Source organism: Triticum urartu, chromosome 6A (genome assembly GCF_056163025.1).
Source record: "Triticum urartu cultivar PI428250 chromosome 6A, HENAU_Tu73, whole genome shotgun sequence".
Taxonomy (NCBI): domain Eukaryota; kingdom Viridiplantae; phylum Streptophyta; class Magnoliopsida; order Poales; family Poaceae; genus Triticum; species Triticum urartu.
This window is the reverse complement of record NC_141878.1, coordinates 278,294,296-278,317,563: the sequence shown is the minus strand read 5'-3', so window position 1 is coordinate 278,317,563 and position 23,268 is coordinate 278,294,296.

Sequence of the window (23,268 nt, the reverse complement as noted above, 5' to 3'; positions counted from 1 at the left end):
AACCTAACAGAGTATGACAGGTGGGTCCCACTGGACCCACACGTCAGTTTGACCCAGTGAACCCCTGTTGACTGCTGACGTCAGCATGACATCATGCTGATGTCATAAGTCCAATTCTGAATTAAATTAAATAATTAATTAAGTTCCAGAAATTAATAAAATCTTTAGAAAATCATATCTTTTAATCCGTAACTCGGATTCAATTATTTTCAACATGAAAGTTGCTCAGAACGACGAGACGAACCCGGATATGCAGCCTGTTCGTCCGCCACGCATCCCTAACCTATTGAACTCGCAACTTTCCCCCTCCAGCTCCTCTGCCCAAAAATGTGAAACACCGGGGATACTTTCCCGGATGTTTTCCCCCTTTGCCGGTATCGCCTCATACCGCGTTAGGGCACCCCTAGCACCGATACTTGTCATGTCATGCATCGCTATGCATCTGTTTGCTTAATATTTATTGTTTCTTCCCCCTCTTCTCTCGCTAGACACCAAGACCGACGCCACTGCTACCCAGTACGACTACGGTGTTGACGACCCCTCTCACTTGCCAGAGCAACCAGGCAAGCCCCCCCTTGATCACCAGATATCGCCTACTCTACTCTATACTGCTTGCATTAGAGTAGTGTAGCATGTTACTGCTTTCCGTTAATCCTATCCTGATGCATAGCCTGTCCTTGCTACTACTGTTGTTACCTTTACCTGCAATCCTAATGCTTAGTATAGGATGCTAGTCTATCATTAGTGGCCCTACATTCTTGTCCGTCTGCCATGCTATACTATCGGGCCGTGATCACTCGGGAGGTGATCACGGGTATATACTATATACTTTATACATGATACATGTGGTGACTAAAGTCAGGTCGGCTCGTGGAGCACCTGCGAGTGATTCACGGATTGGGGGCTGAAAGGACCTTTGTCCCAACGGCCCTCTGTGTGGATCTTTGTGGCGAACGACAGGGCAGGTTGAGACCACCTAGGAGAGAGGTGGGCCTGGCCCTGGTCGGCGTTCGTGGTTATTTCAAGATAACACGTTTAACAAGATCTTGGTATTTGATCTGAGTCTGGCCACTGGCCTATACGCACTAACCATCTACGCGGGGACAATTATGGGCACTCGACATCGTGGTATCAGCCGAAGCCTTCGTGACGTCAGCGACTGAGCGGTGCGCGCCGGGTTGGACCGCGTAACGCAACTTACTTTGTAATGGAGGTTGCTAGGTCTGCTCTCCAGCCGCCCTCGCAACTTGCAGGTGTGCAATGGGCGATGGGCCCAGACCCCTGCGCCATAGGATTTAGACCGGCGTTGATAGAGGCAAAGGTGTCCCGATGTTTCGATGAGATGGTGGCTATCGTTTTCTGTGGGAGTCGACCTTGACGATCCGACTACGAACGTGCGAGACGTCGCGCCTTAGCAATCGCTAAACCAACTTCCGAGGGGTTATTGACCACGCCGGAGCACGATCAACCTGACCACGAGGGCCTGTTTCCTGCGAGCAAACGAAGAACAAGCAAGAAACTGAGATTGCAATCTGGATATTGCGAATATAAGATGAAAGCTTTATTGATCAAGGTGGGGTTCTGTGACGTCTTGGTCTGGTCGTTGGACACAAACGAAGTACGCGAAGTTGCAGCTATGGCGAACTTTTAATCTAAACAAAACCCAAGTCTAAAAGATGCCCTAAGGGCTGTATATATGGAGGAAGAGAGGGGAATTTCGTGGCCCTTGAGGGTGGGGTCCGAAACCAGCCCTAACTCTTGTTTCCCCACACATACAGACTCTAAAAATAGCCTATACTTAAGTATTTCGAAATTACATGGGCCTGGCCCATTAATAAGGTGACGCAGCACCTAGAATAGCCTATGGACGAATATTATGAAGTGGCATCTTGTATATTTCGTCCAAGGCTTCATGCACTCCTTATGGCGGCTTCAAAGTCCTGAAATCATCACTTGTAACTCCGTTCCTGATCCCCTTGCGCATGCCATCAACTCCATTCGTGTTCTTGCTCCAATGTTCATCCTTCTCCAAGCTAGGACCTTCATTTGTAAGCAAAACAAATGTATCCAATTTAGGCAGCATCATAATCTCATGAACATTAGAATCATTACCAAGAAACGAAAGTACCTGGTAATTTAATTGGCGTGCGCGAGCTCTAGTAATTGGTCCAGTATATGTAACAGTAGGGGCTGTGGGTGTAACAATGGTATTGATGTCCTCATCATCCTCCCCTTCTTGAAATGAAGTCGTCCTCGACGGAAGCTCATCTTCCTCACCCAAATAAGGCTTCAAATCTGCAATGTTAAAAGTGGGACTAACCCCAAAATCTGCAGGTAGCTCAAGTTTATATGCATTATCATTTATTTTCTCTAAAACCTTAAAAGGACCATCAGCACGTGGCATTAGCTTTGATTTGCGCAGATTAGGAAATCTATCTTTACGCAAATGTAACCAAACAAGATCTCCAGGTGCAAACACAACATGTTTTCTACCCTTATCTCCAGCAAGTTTATATTTAGCATTCATACGCTCAATGTTTTCCTTAGTTAACTCATGCATTTTTAAAATCAATTCAGAACGTTCTTTAGCATCAAAATTAACCTTCTCCGAAGATGGAAGAGGCAACAAATCAATAGGTGCACGAGGTAGGAAACCATACACAATTTCAAAAGGGCACATCTTAGTAGTAGAATGCAATGAACGATTATAAGCAAATTCAATATGAGGCAAGCATTCTTCCCACATTTTCTTGTTATTCTTCAAAACAGCCCTAAGCATAGTAGACAATGTTCTATTGACTACTTCAGTTTGTCCATCAGTTTGGGGGTGACAAGTAGTACTAAAAAGCAGCTTAGTCCCCAACTTAGCCCATAAACATCTCCAAAAGTGGCTAAGAAATTTAGTATCACGATCTGAAACAATAGTATTTGGCACACCATGTAAGCGAATAATTTCACGAAAGAACAAATCAGCAACATTAACAGCATCATCGCTTTTATGACATGGTATAAAGTGTGCCATTTTCGAGAACCTATCCACGACAACAAATATGCTATCCCTCCCCTTCTTTGTTCGAGGTAAACCTAAAACAAAGTCCATAGATATATCCTCCCAAGGAACACTAGGTACAGGGAAAGGCATATATAAACCATGAGGATTGAGTCGTGACTTAGCTCTTTGACATGTAGTGCAGCGAGCAACAAAACGCTCAACATCCCGTCTCATCTTTGGCCAAAAGAAATGTGTAGCAAGTATATCCTCCGTCTTCTTGACGCCAAAGTGTCCCATTAATCCTCCTCCATGCGCCTCCTGCAATAACAAAAGACGAACGGAGCTAGCTGGAATGCATAGCTTGTTAGCACGAAACACAAATCCATCGTTAAGAATGAACTTGTTCCAAGTTCTCCCTTCCTTACAATTCTGCAATACATCTTTAAATTCAGCATCATTAACATATTGATCCTTGATGGTCTCCAAACCAAATATTTTAAAGTCAAGTTGTGAAAGCATAGTATAACGACGAGACAAGGCATCAGCAATAACATTTTCTTTACCCTTCTTGTGTTTAATGACATAAGGGAAAGTCTCAATGAATTCAACCCATTTAGCATGTCTACGGTTCAGTTTTGCTTGACTTTTAATGTGTTTCAAAGATTCATGATCAGAATGTATAACAAATTCCTTGGGCCATAAATAATGTTGCCATGTTTCTAAGGTCCGAACAAGAGCATATAATTCTTTATCATAAGTAGAATAGTTCAGACTAGGCCCACTCAATTTTTCAGAAAAGTATGCAACAGGTTTTCCATCTTGTAATAACACACCTCCTAATCCAATTCCACTAGCATCACATTCAAGCTCAAAAGTCTTATTGAAATTAGGAAGTTGGAGTAAAGGAGCATGTGTTAACTTATCTTTCAATACCGTGAAGGCTTCTTCCTGTGCGGTACCCCAAACAAAAGGTACATCCTTCTTTGTAAGCTCGTTGAGAGGTGCAGCAATGGTGCTGAAATCTCTCACAAAACGCCTATAGAAACCAGCGAGGCCAAGGAAACTCCTCACTTGTGTGACCGTTTTGGGCTGCGGCCAACTCTCAATAGCTTCAATCTTGGCTTTATCAACTTCAATTCCCTGTGGAGTAACAACATAGCCAAGAAAAGATACTCGGTCGGTGCAAAAGGTGCACTTTCCAAGGTTACCAAACAAACGTGCATCACGTAGAGCAATAAAAACAGCACGTAAATGTTCCAAATGGTCCTCCAAAGATTTGCTATAAATCAATATGTCATCAAAGTAAACTACCACAAATCGTCCAATGAAGGCACGTAAAACTTCGTTCATTAACCTCATGAAAGTACTAGGTGCATTAGTTAACCCAAAAGGCATGACTAACCACTCATATAATCCAAACTTAGTTTTAAATGCTGTTTTCCATTCATCTCCCAATTTCATACGAATTTGATGGTAACCACTACGCAAATCAACTTTGGAGAATATTGTAGAGCCACTCAATTCATCAAGCATATCATCTAGCCTAGGAATAGGATGACGATAACGAATAGTAATATTATTAATGCCTCTACAATCAACGCACATACGCGATGTACCATCCTTTTTCGGCACTAAAATGATAGGAACAGCACAAGGACTAAGGGATTCGCGTATATAACCTTTGTCGAGCAGTTCTTGTACTTGACGCATAATCTCCTTCGTCTCCTCTGGGTTGGTACGGTATGGTGCACGGTTGGGTAATGATGCACCGGGAATTAAGTCAATTTGATGCTCAATCCCGCGAATAGGTGGTAATCCCGGTGGCACGTCTTGCGGAAAGACGTCGGCGAACTCCTGCAAAATGTTAGTGACAGCAGGAGGCAAAGAGGAAGGCGCGTCCTCGAATGAAAATAATGCCTCTTTGCACACAAAAGCATAGCAAACAGATTTGCTAAAATCTAGATCATCAATATCAGATTTGGTGGCAAGTAAACATGCACTTTTCAATCTAATTTCAGAAGCAACACTAGATTGTTTATTATTATGAGGCTGCATTTGTTGCTCAAATTCTTTTGCCACAATCTGATTTTCACTCTTAGTTTTCTCCTGTTTTGCTTTATTAGCTCTATTAATATCATCTTTCAAAATGGAATCAGGAGTCATAGGAAGCAAAGTAATATTTTTATCCTTATGAACAAGAGTATACTGATTGTTTCTACCATGGTGAATAGAATTTTTATCAAATTGCCATGGTCTACCAAGTAATAAGGAACATGCTTGCATAGGTACCACATCACAATCAACATAATCAGCATATGTAGAGATACTAAAATGCACACGAACAGTACGTGTTACCTTAACCTTGCCGCTGTTGTTGAACCATTGGATGTAGTAAGGATGTGGATGTGGTCTTGTGGTGAGAGATAGCTTCTCCACCATCTCGATGCTAGCCAAGTTGTTGCAACTCCCTCCATCTATGATCACGCGAACAGAACGTTCCTTCACGACTCCCTTTGTATGGAACAAATTATGCCTCTGATTTTGCTCAGCTTGTGTAACCTGCACACTCAAAACACGTTGAGCAACTAAACATTCATACCTGTCAGCATCTTCAGGAGCCATGTATTGCGTCTCATGATCAGAATCGTCTCCACCGTGTTCGTCACGTGTAATAAGAGCCAAAGTCTCCTCATCATAGTCACTAGCGGACTCATACCCACCATCCTCAGTAACAATCATCACACGCTTAGATGGGCATTCTCTCGCATAATGACCTCCACCCTTGCAACGTCGGCAAATAATATCATGTGTTTGCCCTGTTGATGCCATGGATGAAGAAGAGCTCTTTGCAGGCCCAGAAGGTGTGCTCTTGGCAGATAGTGGTGATTGTGCCTGCTTTATTGTATCACGGTTGGAGGTGGCAGCCGACGGAGGCGCCGGTGTAGCAGAACGTGTGGAAGTAGATGACGCACGTGGTGTCCATGAAGAAGGTCGACCTGCAGAAAAGTTAGTCCGCGCCAATGCCTGTCGATCCTGCACTTCACGTTCAGCTTTACAAGCAAGATGGAATAAACGAGTGATATTAGTATACTCCTTATACTCTAGAATCGTCTGAATCTCTCTATTTAATCCACCCATAAAACGTGCAAGCATAGCTTCATTCTCCTCAACAATACCACATCTAATCATGCCAGTTTGTAATTCCTGATAATATTCTTCTACAGAATTTTTTCCCTGTCTTAAGCGCTGCAATTTTTGAAGTAATTCACGTTGATAATATGGTGGAACCCAACGAGTACGCATAGCAGTTTTCAAAGCAGCCCAAGTAGCAGGAATGGGATATAATCTACAATGCTCAGACCACCAAACACATGCAAAACTAGTGAATGCACAAACAGCAGCAGGAACACGTCTCTCCTCGGGATATTGTAAACATGTAAATCGTTGTTCAGTTTCTAACTCCCAAGTAAGATATATATCAGGAACATATCTACCCTCAAATGGTGGAATATTCAATTTTAGTTTAGGGAGATGGTCATGATCTCGTACCTGAGGGTGAGCCCTACCATTGCCATTATTTGCATGTGGACGACCTGATGGTTGCTGTGCTGGTGGTGGCACGTAGTTCTGATTTTGATCAACCTCATCCTCGTAATCGCCAGCAAAATCATCCTCCTCCGCATCAGCAGCAGGAGCCACAGAAGTAGCAACAGCAGCACCAACAGTTTGGCCAGGTGCAAGAGGGAGACGGCTCGCTCGGCGGAGGGCTGTTTCACGATGTGTAGGTAGTCGTCGTTGTTGTTGTTGTAGAGGTGCGTTAGGTGCAGCCGGTGGTGGTGGTGGAAGACGCGCGAGCAATTCATTAAACCTGTCATCGAGCTTTGTTTCGAACGTCTTCTCCATGTCATCTATCTTCTCCATGGCCTCTTCAAATCTGTTTAGCACATCCTGCACCTGTCCATTCATCATTTGCTGAAATTTATCATGCAACTCCTGATTCGTCATGTTCTCCCAGTCAGTCTCGTCGGCTTGTGATCCTGCCATGGTTAGCAACAATAGAAAACACACAAGAATATGATCCTACAGAATACTAACAAGAGGTGGTGGTGGCGGGTGTCACAAATCCGTCAAGCAAATCTCAAATTCTTACCAGTTCTTACCCAGCAGCAGGCGGTGACCGGCAACCGTTGTAGTCAAAACTCTCAAAAGCTTGGATAGAGCGATTGCCAGGGAGAGTCAAACGCACGACGTAGAGGTATGTGGAGCTGGGAAGGCTTATAGTATGGTAGCAAAAAGGGTCAGCAATAATCAATTCAGAGATGCAAAGTTGAATAAACGCTCAACGACGGTACTGTGCTGGTCCTAGGCTAGACCGTGCTAGAGACGCGAGCCTAGAACACTAACAAAATCACGGCGCTGCACGTAAATAAGGGAAAAGCACACTCTGGAACTTTTTTTTTTCGCTTTTTTTTTTGCGCTCCTCTTTTTTTTTTGCGCTCCTCTTTTTTTTTTTTGCACTCCTCTTTTTTTTTTGCGAAAAATTACTATAATGGCGAGTGTCTCAAAACTCTTCCCTCGTCAAACTGATAATATGGGCACGAAAATTTTTTCCCACTTTTTTTTTCGGAAATCAGGGCAGCGACGACGAAAAAGTGCGACAAAAAATCACTATGATGGCACGTGGCTCAAAAGACTCAGAAAAGCCTAAAAATAGGATAGGGAAAAAAAAATTTTGCCCGAGAAAATTTTGGCCTAAACTTTTTTTTTTCCGAGACCTACGCAGGCAAGGAAACACGAATCGGAATTGAGATTGATCTCAAGAACAAACCCAATATGAGAAGAACTCGGATTGGTGGTGGATATATGGTTGTGGTATATGGCAGCGGTGGTGGTATATGGTAGCGGTGGTGGTATGTGGTATATGGATAAGGATTCAGAGCGGTGGCGGATAAGCAAAAGTGGTAGATGGGCGATGATGATGGTGCGGCGGCGGCGTGACAACTTATGACCAGAACTCGAAACTCTAAAAGACTAGACTCTAAGACCAGCAACTTGACACGACGATGCAACCGCAAATTCAACAAAGCAAAAACCCTAAAAAGATTATGCAAAGGCTCAGATTGGTTCGGATATGATGAACTAACCCTAATTTTTTTTGTGGCTTTTTCGTGGACTGTAGGTATGAAGAACAGACTCGATCTAATCTACGAAAAACTACAAAATCTCACCGAGCAACCTGGAAATCTGATACCACTTGATAGAGGCAAAGGTGTCCCGATGTTTCGATGAGATGGTGGCTATCGTTTTCTGTGGGAGTCGACCTTGACGATCCGACTACGAACGTGCGAGACGTCGCGCCTTAGCAATCGCTAAACCAACTTCCGAGGGGTTATTGACCACGCCGGAGCACGATCAACCTGACCACGAGGGCCTGTTTCCTGCGAGCAAACGAAGAACAAGCAAGAAACTGAGATTGCAATCTGGATATTGCGAATATAAGATGAAAGCTTTATTGATCAAGGTGGGGTTCTGTGACGTCTTGGTCTGGTCGTTGGACACAAACGAAGTACGCGAAGTTGCAGCTATGGCGAACTTTTAATCTAAACAAAACCCAAGTCTAAACGACGCCCTAAGGGCTGTATATATGGAGGAAGAGAGGGGAATTTCGTGGCCCTTGAGGGTGGGGTCCGAAACCAGCCCTAACTCTTGTTTCCCCACACATACGGACTCTAAAAATAGCCTATACTTAAGTATTTCGAAATTACATGGGCCTGGCCCATTAATAAGGTGACGCAGCACCTAGAATAGCCTATGGACGAATATTATGAAGTGGCATCTTGTATATTTCGTCCAAGGCTTCATGCACTCCTTATGGCGGCTTCAAAGTCCTGAAATCATCACTTGTAACTCCGTTCCTGATCCCCTTGCGCATGCCATCAACTCCATTCGTGTTCTTGCTCCAATGTTCATCCTTCTCCAAGCTAGGACCTTCATTTGTAAGCAAAACAAATGTATCCAATTTAGGCAGCATCATAATCTCATGAACATTAGAATCATTACCAAGAAACGAAAGTACCTGGTAATTTAATTGGCGTGCGCGAGCTCTAGTAATTGGTCCAGTATATGTAACAGTAGGGGCTGTGGGTGTAACAATGGTATTGATGTCCTCATCAGGCGTGCGGACCTCTCTGTTGTGCCTAGGTAGGGCTACGACGTGTTGGTCTTCCGAGGCCGGGCATGACCCAGGAAAGTGTGTCTGGCCAAATGGGATCGAGCATGTTGGGAAATGTGGTGCACCCCTGCAGGGAAGTTAATCTATTCGAATAGCCGTGATCTTCGGTAACAGGACGACTTGGAGTTGTACCTTGACCTTATGACAACAAGAACCGGATACTTAATAAAACACACCCTTCCAAGTGCCAGATACAACCGTTGATCCCTCTCTCACAGGGCGATGAGGGGAGGATCATCGGTTAGGATTATGCTACACGATGCTACTTGGTGAACTTGCCATCTACTCTCTTCTCCTGCTGCAAGATGGAGGTTACCAGAAGCGTAGTCTTCGACAGGACTAGTTATCCCCTTATTATTCCGGCTTTCTGCAGTTCAGTCCACATATGATACCCTTATTCCATTTGATACCAATGCATACATATGTAGTGTAGCTCCTTGCTTGCGAGTACTTTGGATGAGTACTCACGGTTGCTTTGCTCCCTCTTTTCCCCCTTTCTATACTCGATTGCTGCGACCAGACGTTGGAGCCCAGGAGCCAGACGCCACCGTCGACGACGACTACTACTACTCGGGAGGTGCCTACTACTACGTGCAGCCCGCTGACGACGACCAGGAGTAGTTTAGGAGGATCCCAGGCAAGAGGCCTGCGCCTCTTTCGATCTGTATCCCAGTTTGTGCTAGCCTTCTTAAGGCAAACTTGTTTAACTTATGTCTGTACTCAGATATTGTTGCTTCCGCTGACTCTTCTATGATCGAGCTGTTGTATTCGAGCCCTCGAGGCCCCTGGCTTGTAATATGATGCTTGTATGACTTATTTTATTTGTAGAGTTGTGTTGTGATATCTTCTCGTGAGTCCCTGATCTTGATCGTACATGTTTGCGTGTATGATTAGTGTACGATTGAATCGGGGGTGTCACAATGCTAGTGCTTGCTGCAGTTCCACCTCATACCTTTTCCGTACCTATAAGCTTAAATAGTCTTGATCGCGAGGGTGTGAGATTGCTGAGTCCCCGTGACTCACAGATTACTTCCAAAACCAATTTTTAGGTTCCGATGATACCATGCAGGTGACGCAACCAAGCTCAAGGAGGAGCTCGATGAAGATCTTGTTCATCGTGTTGTTTCATTTCCGTTGATCAGTAGTGGAGCCCAGTTGGGGCGATCGGGGATCTGTAGCATTAGGGGTAGTCTTCTTCATTTTGGTTCAGTAGTCGGACCTTGATTGTATCTGGTTGATGTAATGCTATATTCTTGTATTGTGTGAAGTGGCGATTGTAAGCCAACTCTGTACCTCTTTCTTATTCAGTACATAGGATGTGTAAAGATTACCCCTCTTGCGACATTGCCTTCAATGCGGTTATGCCTCTAAGTCGTGCTCCGACACGTGGGAGATATAGTCACATCGAGGGTGTGACAAGTTGGTATCAGAGCCTTCCCCGACTTAGGAGCCCCCTGCTTGATCGAATCGTTGGCGTTGTTGAGTCTAGAAAAATGTTTTGAGTCTTTTAGGATTATATATATCGGAGAGTAGGATTCTTTTTACTCCTCAGTCCCTTCGTTGCTCTGGTGAGGCATCCTGACGTAGAGTTTTGACTTTTCTCTTCTCAAATTTCACTAAATTTTTTTTAGGATCACGCGGGTATCTTGGAATCGTTCCGATGGTTTTGTGACGAGAACATTGTTCTTGGTGCCTCCTGATATTTAGGGGTTGTGGCAGTCTCCCGGGGAGTTGCGCTCTGAGGTGTTGTCGTCACAATTTTATCGTTGCAGTTCTGGAATACCTGAGTTTCGCTGACATCGAAAATCTCTTTTATGCAGTTGTTGGTGAGATAACCTCGATGCCACCCAGTACTGGGGCGGGAGTTCGGGAGTATTGCCATAACTCGTATAACGGATGCTTTTGGAAGGTTGAGGTAAACGATTTCTGAAGGTTTCTTGGTTATGTGTTGAAGGATGGATACAGCTGGATGTAGGATTTGCTAGTTTTGGGTGGGATTTTATGCTTCCCCTGTATCCCCAACACCTAATTGCATAACCAGAAAATTTCGGGAGTTTATAAGTGGGAATTCAAGTAGCTCTTAGGATATCTTTCCGACAGATGCATGATATGAGATTGGGGTTCGACGTCTAGTGGTCCGCCTATCCACGGTTGGTTTTACAGTGGTCTCGTTGTGTCTTAAAGAGTCCTCAGCTATGCTAACTCGGGGATGCTTCGTATGTCATGTGCACTGCCTTGTACATGATGGTGCTGTACTATCGAGCCCGTGTGGGCCCCACCAAGAAAACTTCGGACGAAATCTCTATCATATGTTTGTTCCAGCTTATTTTGCAAGCCAATCCTTTGTTTTGTTTTGATTGTGGTATTCGAGTTGCTTCGAAGTCAAATGTTGATTCCATACATTTCTTAATCGGTGTTCTCATATTCCTATGTGAATGCTAATCCTTCATGATGATCGAGATTGTCATGTCTATCCTTTTCAACCGGTGTGTTTCTCTTCAAGTGGATCCATTCATTTTCGACATCCGCGAGATCAACTCAAGTATTCTCAACGGTGTTTGTTTCAGTCATCTCAAGTTGCTTTTGTTTTTCCGGCCCTCCCACCCTTTTTCTTCGAGGACTCGGATTTCTTAATCAAGTATCCTTTTATTGATGCGAAGTCTCTCCATTCTTTTCCTTCATGTTCTTACCCGGTGATTCTCATGAAGATGCTCTACAAGCTCATCATTCTTCGTTCTTTTTCTTTTCCGGTGGATTCAATTCAAGCTTTTGGTGTTGATCATATCCCTATTTCCTCGGTTCAAATGTGTTTCTTATGCCGGTGCACCTCATAATCATTCCTCTCGCGCTATTCATTTGTTCCGGAGTGCTGAAGATATCTCCGAAGGCTCGTCTTGTCATTCAAGATCCGTTCAACCTATTTCGAGATTGTTATGTCATTCAAGCCATTTAATTCAACTGGAGCAACCTCTCTTTTAAATCGTTCAATGGTGTTTCTTTTGAGTGGGCCCTAACCCACAGGTCTTATTCCAAGATCTTACCTGACTCTTCTATTTTCTCGGAGTTATTCTCAAATTCTTTTCAAAGTTTGACGTGAGAATGAATTATCATCAGTCAAATGACTTTCACCAAGATCTTTCAAATTCTTTTCATCGTTGGTTCAACCTCTCTAATATTCATTCTCCCGGAGTATCTCAATAATTCTCAGTGGTGGTTCTCGTCATCATTTTCAACATTCGAAGACCGAAGAAGAGTTTCTCTTAAATCATATCTGTTCTCGTGAAGAATCATGGTTCTAGCTTGCTGCCATCCTCTCATAATTGTTTTTGATTGTGAGAATTCTTTTTACTCATCCGGAGCTATTCAGGAGTCTTTTCAGTTTGATTCTCCGCAGCCCATCATCTCAGATTTATTCATTCCAGCTTTCAGCTCGCATTCTCCAAATCTTACCGGTGCATCATTCAAGTATTCTCTTATCAGCTCGTGATCTCTTCGTTCTCATGTATCTAAATCCCCTCAAGTATTTTCATTCGTTCTCTAATTCTTCCCGGTGTTTCTTTATCTTTTCTTCATTCATTTTCAATTCTTACCGGTGGTTCGTTCAAGATTTCTCTTCCTTTGTTATCGTATGAATTCATTCGTTCTTTCATCCTACCGGTGGATCATCGAAGACCTTCTCAAGTTGCCCCATATCTATCTTAATCCTTTCTACGAGAATAAGTAGTATGCCAAATCCGTTGCTTGTCATCAATTTAAATTGATGAAGGATAAGCATAATGTAATTCTTATTCTTGTTTCATCCAAATTATTAATTCCTTATTCCGGAGGTTCATCATATCACATTCTTGGTTCGAGAGGCTTTATCTTTTCTTTTCCAAGAGTTCCAAGCTCTCGCAATTATATTACCATGGAGATTCGTCTAAATCATTGCAAGGATTCACCTTGCATTTTCATCTTCTCTTTCCTTTCGTGTGATCATCCTTTTGTTACCGGAGTTCTTCATGAAGGTTCTACATGATGGTTCATCAAGGATTTAATTCCGTCTCGAAGTGTTCATCGAGATCCTTTCAGAGGAGCTTAAGCATTCTTCATCTTGCAATCAGGAGTGCAATTTTTTCTTCTGTATCTTTGGAGGTGGTATTATGTCATTCTTGATAATTTGAGCTCATGTTTCATGACTCACATGTTGTTAAGAATGAGGTATTGTAAATCCATCAATTTCTTCATTGGAGTTATCTTGGGTTATATTTCACCTAAAGCCTTTGCCTAAGGATTATCGCTATTTATGGTGCTTATAAATGACCCAAGTTCTTCATTTATCCTCCCGGTGGAAAAAAAATTCTCGTCTCCTTGTTCATATCAATCCAACCCATTGTTTTTCCGTTAGTGGCAGAATTTCACCTCTTAATTTTGAGATGTTTTACATAAGCCCACAACAAGCTTACTCTTTTCGTTGTTGGTGTTCCAACAACTCCGTTTGACCCTTCGCCTAAAGATGTTTTTTTTCAAACTCATTTGAGGTAGAAGATGTTGTTTTCTCCTCCGTTCTTTTGATTCCATTCTTACATTTGTTCTGGAGGCATTGTGATCTTACTCTCTTGAATCATCATCTCGAATGGTGAGGATTGTGTTCTTTCATTTTATCCATTTATCCGGAGTGTTGTGCCCCTTTGCTCAAGTCCTTTTCATCCTATCAAGTCTTGCATCTATTTTCAACCGGAGTGCTGTCCGAATTTGTTCTTCCTTGTTTCCCTTTTCTAACGGACTGTTTCAACTTTGTTCATCTCCATTGTATTCTTTTCTCGAAATGGTTTAACCTCGCAAGGTTCTTTGGTTTCACTCGTTTGTCACAGAAGCAACTAGTTTAACCTCTTCTCTTTCTCTTCCGTTTTCCCTCCGGTGCCATTCTAGATCTCGGGACGAGATCCTCTCGTAGTGGTGGAGTGTTGTAACGCCCCGAGACCGATGTGCCAAGAGTCTTCCAGTTATTCGCTGTTGTTTCCTTGTCATTTGCTTGCGTGTCATGCATTTCGTATCATGTCATCATGTGCATCGCATTTGCATACATGCTCGTCTCATGCATCCGACCACTTTCCCCGTTGTCCGTTTTGCAATCCGGCGCTCCTATGTCCTCTGGTATCCCCTTTTGCCTGTTTTTCATGTGTGGGTGTTAAATGTTCTCGGATTGGACCGAGACTTGCCAAGCAGCCTTGGTTTACTACCGATAGACCGCCTGTCAAGTTTCGTGCCATTTGGACTTCGTTTGATACTCCGACGGTTAACCGAGGAACTGAGAAGGCCTCGTGTGTGTTGCAGCCCAACACCCCTCCAAAGTGGCCCAAAAACCCACCTAAACCCCCTCCATCATCTCGGGCGTTCGATCACGATCGCGTGGCCAAAAACCGCACTTCATTTGGTCTCTTCTAGCTCCCTCTACCTATATATATGTGGCTCTCCCTGAAATTTCGTGGATGAACCCTAACCTCCGTCCACCTCGCGCCGTCGGACGCGTCCGCGCCGCGCTGGACATGATAGAGGCAAAGGTGTCCCGATGTTTCGATGAGATGGTGGCTATTGTTTTCTGTGGGAGTCGACCTTGATGATCCGACTACGAACGTGCGAGACGTCGCGCCTTAGCAATCGCTAAACCAACTTCCGAGGGGTTATTGACCACGCCGGAGCACGATCACCTGACCACGAGGGCCTGTTTCCTGCGAGCAAACGAAGAACAAGCAAGAAACTGAGATTGCAATCTGGATATTGTGAATATAAGATGAAAGCTTTATTGATCAAGGTGGGGTTCTGTGACGTCTTGGTCTGGTCGTTGGACACAAACGAAGTACGCGAAGTTGCAGCTATGGCGAACTTTTAATCTAAACAAAACCCAAAATCTAAACGACGCCCTAAGGGCTGTATATATGGAGGAAGAGAGGGGAATTTCGTGGCCCTTGAGGGTGGGGTCCGAATCCAACCCTAACTCTTGTTTCCCCACACATACGGACTCTAAAAATAGCCTATACTTAAGTATTTCGAAATTACATGGGCCTGGCCCATTAATAAGGTGACGCAGCACCTAGAATAGCCTATGGACGAATATTATGAAGTGGCATCTTGTATATTTCGTCCATGGCTTCATGCACTCCTTATGGCGGCTTCAAAGTCCTGAAATCATCAGTTGTAACTCCGTTCTTGATCCCCTTGCGCATGCCATCAACTTCATGCGTGTTCTTGCTCCAATGTTCATCCTTCTCCAAGCTAGGCCCTTCATTTGAAAGCAAAACAAATGTATCCAATTTAGGCAGCATCATAATCTCATGAACATTAGAATCATTACCAAGAAACGAAAGTACCTGGTAATTTAATTGGCGTGCGCGAGCTCTAGTAATTGGTCCAGTATATGTAACAGTAGGGGCTGTGGGTGTAACAATGGTATTGATGTCCTCATCATCCTCCCCTTCTTGAAATGAAGTCGTCCTCGACGGAAGCTCATCTTCCTCACCCAAATAAGGCTTCAAATCTGCAATATTAAAAGTGGGACTAACCCCAAAATCTTCAGGTAGCTCAAGTTTATATGCATTATCATTTATTTTCTCTAAAACCTTAAAAGGACCATCAGCACGTGGCATTAGCTTTGATTTGCGCAGATTAGGAAATCTATCTTTACGCAAATGTAACCAAACAAGATCTCCAGGTGCAAACACAACATGTTTTCTACCCTTATCTCCAGCAAGTTTATATTTAGCATTCATACGCTCAATGTTTTCCTTAGTTAACTCATGCATTTTTAAAATCAATTCAGAACGTTCTTTAGCATCAAAATTAACCTTCTCCGAAGATGGAAGAGGCAACAAATCAATAGGTGCACGAGGTAGGAAACCATACACAATTTCAAAAGGGCACATCTTAGTAGTAGAATGCAATGAACGATTATAAGCAAATTCAATATGAGGCAAGCATTCTTCCCACATTTTCTTGTTATTCTTCAAAACAGCCCTAAGCATAGTAGACAATGTTCTATTGACTACTTCAGTTTGTCCATCAGTTTGGGGGTGACAAGTAGTACTAAAAAGCAGCTTAGTCCCCAACTTAGCCCATAAACATCTCCAAAAGTGGCTAAGAAATTTAGTATCACAATCTGAAACAATAGTATTTGGCACACCATGTAAGCGAATAATTTCACGAAAGAACAAATCAGCAACATTAACAGCATCATCGCTTTTATGACATGGTATAAAGTGTGCCATTTTCGAGAACCTATCCACGACAACAAATATGCTATCCCTCCCCTTCTTTGTTCTAGGTAAACCTAAAACAAAGTCCATAGATATATCCTCCCAAGGAACACTAGGTACAGGCAAAGGCATATATAAACCATGAGGATTGAGTCGTGACTTAGCTCTTTGACATGTAGTGCAGCGAGCAACAAAACGCTCAACATCCCGTCTCATCTTTGGCCAAAAGAAATGTGTAGCAAGTATATCCTCCGTCTTCTTGACGCCAAAGTGTCCCATTAATCCTCCTCCATGCGCCTCCTGCAACAACAAAAGACGAACGGAGCTAGCTGGAATGCATAGCTTGTTAGCACGAAACACAAATCCATCGTTAAGAATGAACTTGTTCCAAGTTCTCCCTTCCTTACAATTCTGCAATACATCTTTAAATTCAGCATCATTAACATATTGATCCTTGATGGTCTCCAAACCAAATATTTTAAAGTCAAGTTGTGAAAGCATAGTACAACGATGAGACAAGGCATCAGCAATAACATTTTCTTTACCCTTCTTGTGTTTAATCACATAAGGGAAAGTCTCAATGAATTCAACCCATTTAGCATGTCGACGGTTCAGTTTTGCTCGACTTTTAATGTGTTTCAAAGATTCATGATCAGAATGTATAACAAATTCCTTGGGCCATAAATAATGTTGCCATGTTTCTAAGGTCCGAACAAGAGCATATAATTCTTTATCATAAGTAGAATAGTTCAGACTAGGCCCACTCAATTTTTCAGAAAAGTATGCAACAGGTTTTCCATCTTGTAATAACACACCTCCTAATCCAATTCCACTAGCATCACATTCAAGCTCAAAAGTCTTATTGAAATTAGGAAGTTGGAGTAAAGGAGCATGTGTCAACTTATCTTTCAATACCGTGAAGGCTTCTTCCTGGGCGGTACCCCAAACAAAAGGTACATCCTTCTTTGTAAGCTCGTTGAGAGGTGCAGCAATGGTGCTGAAATCTCTCACAAAACGCCTATAAAAACCAGCGAGGCCAAGGAAACTCCTCACTTGTGTGACCGTTTTGGGCTGCGGCCAACTCTCAATAGCTTCAATCTTGGCTTTATCAACTTCAATTCCCTGTGGAGTAACAACATAGCCAAGAAAAGATACTCGGTCAGTGCAAAAGGTGCACTTTCCAAGGTTACCAAACAAACGTGCATCACGTAGAGCAATAAAAACAGCACGTAAATGTTCCAAATGTTCCTCCAAAGATTTGCTATAAATCAATATGTCATCAAAGTAAACTACCACAAATCGTCCAATGAAAGCACGTAAAACTTCGTTCATTAACCTCATGAAAGTACTAGGTGCATTAGTTAACCCAAAAGGCATGACTAACCACTCATATAATCCAAACTTAGTTTTAAATGCTGTTTTCCATTCATCTCCCAATTTCATACGAATTTGATGGTAACCACTACGCAAATCAACTTTGGAGAATATTGTAGAGCCACTCAATTCATCAAGCATATCATCTAGCCTAGGAATAGGATGACGATAACGAATAGTAATATTATTAATGCTTCTACAATCAACGCACATACGCGACGTACCATCCTTTTTCGGCACAAAAATGATAGGAACAGCACAAGGACTAAGGGATTCGCGTATATAACCTTTGTCGAGCAGTTCTTGTACTTGACGCATAATCTCCTTCGTCTCCTCTGGATTGGTACGGTATGGTGCCCGGTTGGGTAATGATGCACCGGGAATTAAGTCAATTTGATGCTCAATCCCACGAATAGGTGGTAATCCCGGTGGCACGTCTTGTGGAAAGACGTCGGCGAACTCCTGCAAAATGTTAGTGACAGCAGGAGGCAAAGAGGAAGGCACGTCCTCGTATGAAAATAATGCCTCTTTGCACACAAAAGCATAGCAAACAGATTTGCTAAAATCTAGATCATCAATATCAGATTTGGTGGCAAGTAAACATGCACTTTTCAATTTAATTTCAGAAGCAACACTAGATTGTTTATTATTATTAGGCTGCATTTGTTGCTCAAATTCTTTTGCCACAATCTGATTTTCACTCTTAGTTTTCTCCTGTTTTGCTTTATTAGCTCTATTAATATCATCTTTCAAAATGGAATCAGGAGTCATAGGTAGCAAAGTAATATTTTTATCCTTATGAACAAGAGTATACTGATTGTTTCTACCATGGTGAATAGAATTTTTATCAAATTGCCATGGTCTACCAAGTAATAAGGAACATGCTTGCATCGGTACCACATCACAATCAACATAATCAGCATATGTAGAGATACTAAAATGCACACGAACAGTATGTGTTACCTTAACCTTGCCGCTGTTGTTGAACCATTGGATGTAGTAAGGATGTGGATGTGGTCTTGTGGTGAGAGATAGCTTCTCCACCATCTCGATGCTAGCCAAGTTGTTGCAACTCCCTCCATCTATGATCACGAGAACAGAACGTTCCTTCACAACTCCCTTTGTATGGAACAAATTATGCCTCTGATTTTGCTCAGCTTATGTAACCTGCACACTCAAAACACGTTGAGCAACTAAACATTCATACCTGTCAGCATCTTCAGGAGCCATGTATTGCGTCTCATGATCAGAATCGTCTCCACTGTGTTCGTCACATGTAATAAGAGCCAATGTCTCCTCATCATAGTCACTAGCGGACTCATACCCACCATCCTCAGTAACAATCATCACACGCTTAGATGGGCATTCTCTTGCATAATGACCTCCACCCTTGCAACGTCGACAAATAATATCATGTGTTTGCCCTGTTGATGCCATGGATGAAGAAGAGCTCTTTGCAGGCCCAGAAGGTGTGCTCTTGGCAGATAGTGGTGATTGTGCCTGCTTTATTGTATCACGGTTGGAGGTGGTAGCCGACGGAGGCGCCGGTGAAGCAGAACGTGTGGAAGTAGATGATGCACGTGGTGTCCATGAAGAAGGTCGACCTGCAGAAAAGTTAGTCCGCGCCAATGCCTGTCGATCCTGCACTTCACGTTCAGCTTTACAAGCAAGATGGAATAAACGAGTGATATTAGTATACTCCTTATACTCTAGAATCGTCTGAATCTCTCTATTTAATCCACCCATAAAACGTGCAAGCATAGCTTCATTCTCCTCAACAATACCACATCTAATCATGCCAGTTTGTAATTCCTGATAATATTCTTCTACAGAATTTTTTCCCTGTCTTAAGCGCTGCAATTTTTGAAGTAATTCACGTTGATAATATGGTGGAACCCAACGAGTACGCATAGCAGTTTTCAAAGCAGCCCAAGTAGCAGGAATGGGATATAATCTACAATGCTCAGACCACCAAACACATGCAAAACTAGTGAATGCACAAACAGCAGCAGGAACACGTCTCTCCTCGGGATATTGTAAACATGTAAATCGTTGTTCAGTTTCTAACTCCCAAGTAAGATATATATCAGGAACATATCTACCCTCAAATGGTGGAATATTCAATTTTAGTTTAGGGAGATGGTCATGATCTCGTACCTGAGGGTGAGCCCTACCATTGCCATTATTTGCATGTGGACGACCTGATGGTTGCTGTGCTGGTGGTGGCACGTAGTTCTGATTTTGATCAACCTCATCCTCGTAATCGCCAGCAAAATCATCCTCCTCTGCCTCAGCAGCAGGAGCCACAGAAGTAGCAACAGCAGCACCAACAGTTTGGCCGGGTGCAAGAGGGAGACGGCTCGCTCGGCGGAGGGCTGTTTTACGATGTGTAGGTAGTCGTCGTTGTTGTTGTTGTAGAGGTGCGTTAGGTGCAGCCGGTGGTGGTGGTGGAAGACGCGCGAGCAATTCATTAAACCTGTCATCGAGTTTTGTTTCGAACGTCTTCTCCATGTCATCTATCTTCTCCATGGCCTCTTCAAATCTGTTTAGCACATCCTGCACCTGTCGATTCATCATTTGCTGAAATTTATCATGCAACTCCTGATTTGTCATGTTCTCCCAGTCAGTCTCGTCGGCTTGTGATCCTGCCATGGTTAGCAACAATAGAAAACACACAAGAATATGATCCTACAGAATACTAACAAGAGGTGGTGGTGGCGGGTGTCACAAATCCGTCAAGCAAATCTCAAATTCTTACCAGTTCTTACCCAGCAGCAGGCGGTGATCGGCAACCGTTGTAGTCAAAACTCTCAAAAGCTTGGATAGAGCGATTGCCAGGGAGAGTCAAACGCACGACGTAGAGGTATGTGGAGCTGGGAAGGCTTATAGTATGGTAGCAAAAAGGGTCAGCAATAATCAATTCAGAGATGCAAAGTTGAATAAATGCTCAACGACGGTACTGTACTGGTCCTAGGCTAGACCGTGCTAGAGACGCGAGCCTAGAACACTAACAAAATCACGGCGCTGCACGTAAATAAGGGAAAAGCACACTCTGGAATTTTTTTTTCGCTTTTTTTTTGCGCTCCTCTTTTTTTTTGCGCTCCTCTTTTTTTTTTTGCGAAAAATCACTATAATGGCGAGTGTCTCAAAACTCTTCCCTCGTCAAACTGATAGGATGGGCACGAAATTTTTTTTTCCACTTTTTTTTTCGGAAATCAGGGCAGCGACGACGAAAAAGTGCGACAAAAAATCACTATGATGGCACGTGGCTCAAAAGACTCAGAAAAGCCTAAAAATAGGATAGGGAAAAAATATTTTTGCCCGTGAAAATTTTGGCCTAAAAACTGCCCGGGGGTCTCCAGACTCTTTTTTTTTTCCGAGACCTACGCAGGCACGGAAACACGAATCGGAATTGAGATTGATCTCAAGAACAAACCTAATATGAGAAGAACTCGGATTGGTGGTGGATATATGGTTGTGGTATATGGCAGCGGTGGTGGTATATGGTAGCGGTGGTGGTATATGGATAGAGATTGATGGTGGTATATGGATACGGATTGGTAGTGGTATATGGATAAGGATTCAGAGCGGTGGCGGATAAGCAAAAGTGGTAGATGGGCGATGATGATGGTGCGGCGGCGGCGTGACAACTTATGACCAGAACTCGAAACTCTAAAAGACTAGACTCTAAGACCAGCAACTTGACACGACGATGCAACCGCAAATTCAACAAAGCAAAAACCCTAAAAAGATTATGCAATGGCTCAGATTGGTTCGGATATGATGAACTAACCCTAATTTTTTTTTGTGTGGCTTTTTCGTGGACTGTAGGTATGAAGAACAGACTCGATCTAATCTACGAAAAACTGTAAAATCTCACCGAGCAACCTGGAAATCTGATACCACTTGATAGAGGCAAAGGTGTCCCGATGTTTCGATGAGATGGTGGCTATCGTTTTCTGTGGGAGTCGACCTTGACGATCCGACTACGAACGTGTGAGACGTCGCGCCTTAGCAATCCTAAACCAACTTCCGACGGGTTATTGACCACGCCGGAGCACGATCAACCTGACCACGAGGGCCTGTTTCCTGCGAGCAAACGAAGAACAAGCAAGAAACTGAGATTGCAATATGGATATTGCGAATATAAGATGAAAGCTTTATTGATCAAGGTGGGGTTCTGTGACGTCTTGGTCTGGTCGTTGGACACAAACGAAGTACACGAAGTTGCAGCTATGGCGAACTTTTAATCTAAACAAAACCCAAAATCTAAACGACGCCCTAAGGGCTGTATATATGGAGGAAGAGAGGGGAATTTCGTGGCCCTTGAGGGTGGGGTCCGAATCCAACCCTAACTCTTGTTTCCCCACACATACGGACTCTAAAAATAGCCTATACTTAAGTATTTCGAAATTACATGGGCCTGGCCCATTAATAAGGTGACGCAGCACCTAGAATAGCCTATGGACGAATATTATGAAGTGGCATCTTGTATATTTCGTCCATGGCTTCATGCACTCCTTATGGCGGCTTCAAAGTCCTGAAATCATCAGTTGTAACTCCGTTCTTGATCCCCTTGCGCATGCCATCAACTTCATGCGTGTTCTTGCTCCAATGTTCATCCTTCTCCAAGCTAGGACCTTCATTTGAAAGCAAAACAAATGTATCCAATTTAGGCAGCATCATAATCTCATGAACATTAGAATCATTACCAAGAAACAAAAGTACCTGGTAATTTAATTGGCGTGCGCGAGCTCTAGTAATTGGTCCAGTATATGTAACAGTAGGGGCTGTGGGTGTAACAATGGTATTGATGTCCTCATCAGGACATGTCCACCGCGCCCCTCCACGTCGCTCCAGCCAATGGCATCGCGCCACGTCGCCTTCGCCGCCGCCCTCGGCCTATCGTATCGCGCCATGTGTCCCCGCCACCGTCTCCTCCACCGCGTCGCCCGCGCGGCCCGGGAGAGCCCAGGTCCGGCCCTCCCCGAGCCCGAGTCGGGCCGTCGTGCACCCGTCGCCGCCTTCCGCAGGCGCCAGCGCGCCCCGGGCGCCCGAGCCTCCGTCAAGCCACTGCCCTTGCTCTGCCGGCGTCGCCCCTTGCCGGCAATCAACGACTCCACCGCTGTCGCATCCCGTGCGCGCGCTGCCCGCGGGATCCCCGCCGCCAACTGCGCCCGCGCCTCCCCACAGCGCCGGATCCGGCCGCCCCGGCCACCTCCTTGCCGGATCTGCCGGGATCCATCACCGGCAACCAGGCCCCGTCCTGTTCCGCACCGCTGCCGCCATTATTTCGTGCCCGAGCGGGATCGGGAGGTTGACGAGGACAACCTCTCCTCTGCGCATGGGCCCCAACGCCGGCCCATCTCTACGGGCCCGCTGCAGGCCCAGCTCTGTCTCCCCCTCAGACCACTTCAATTCGGCCCAAGGGCCCATGG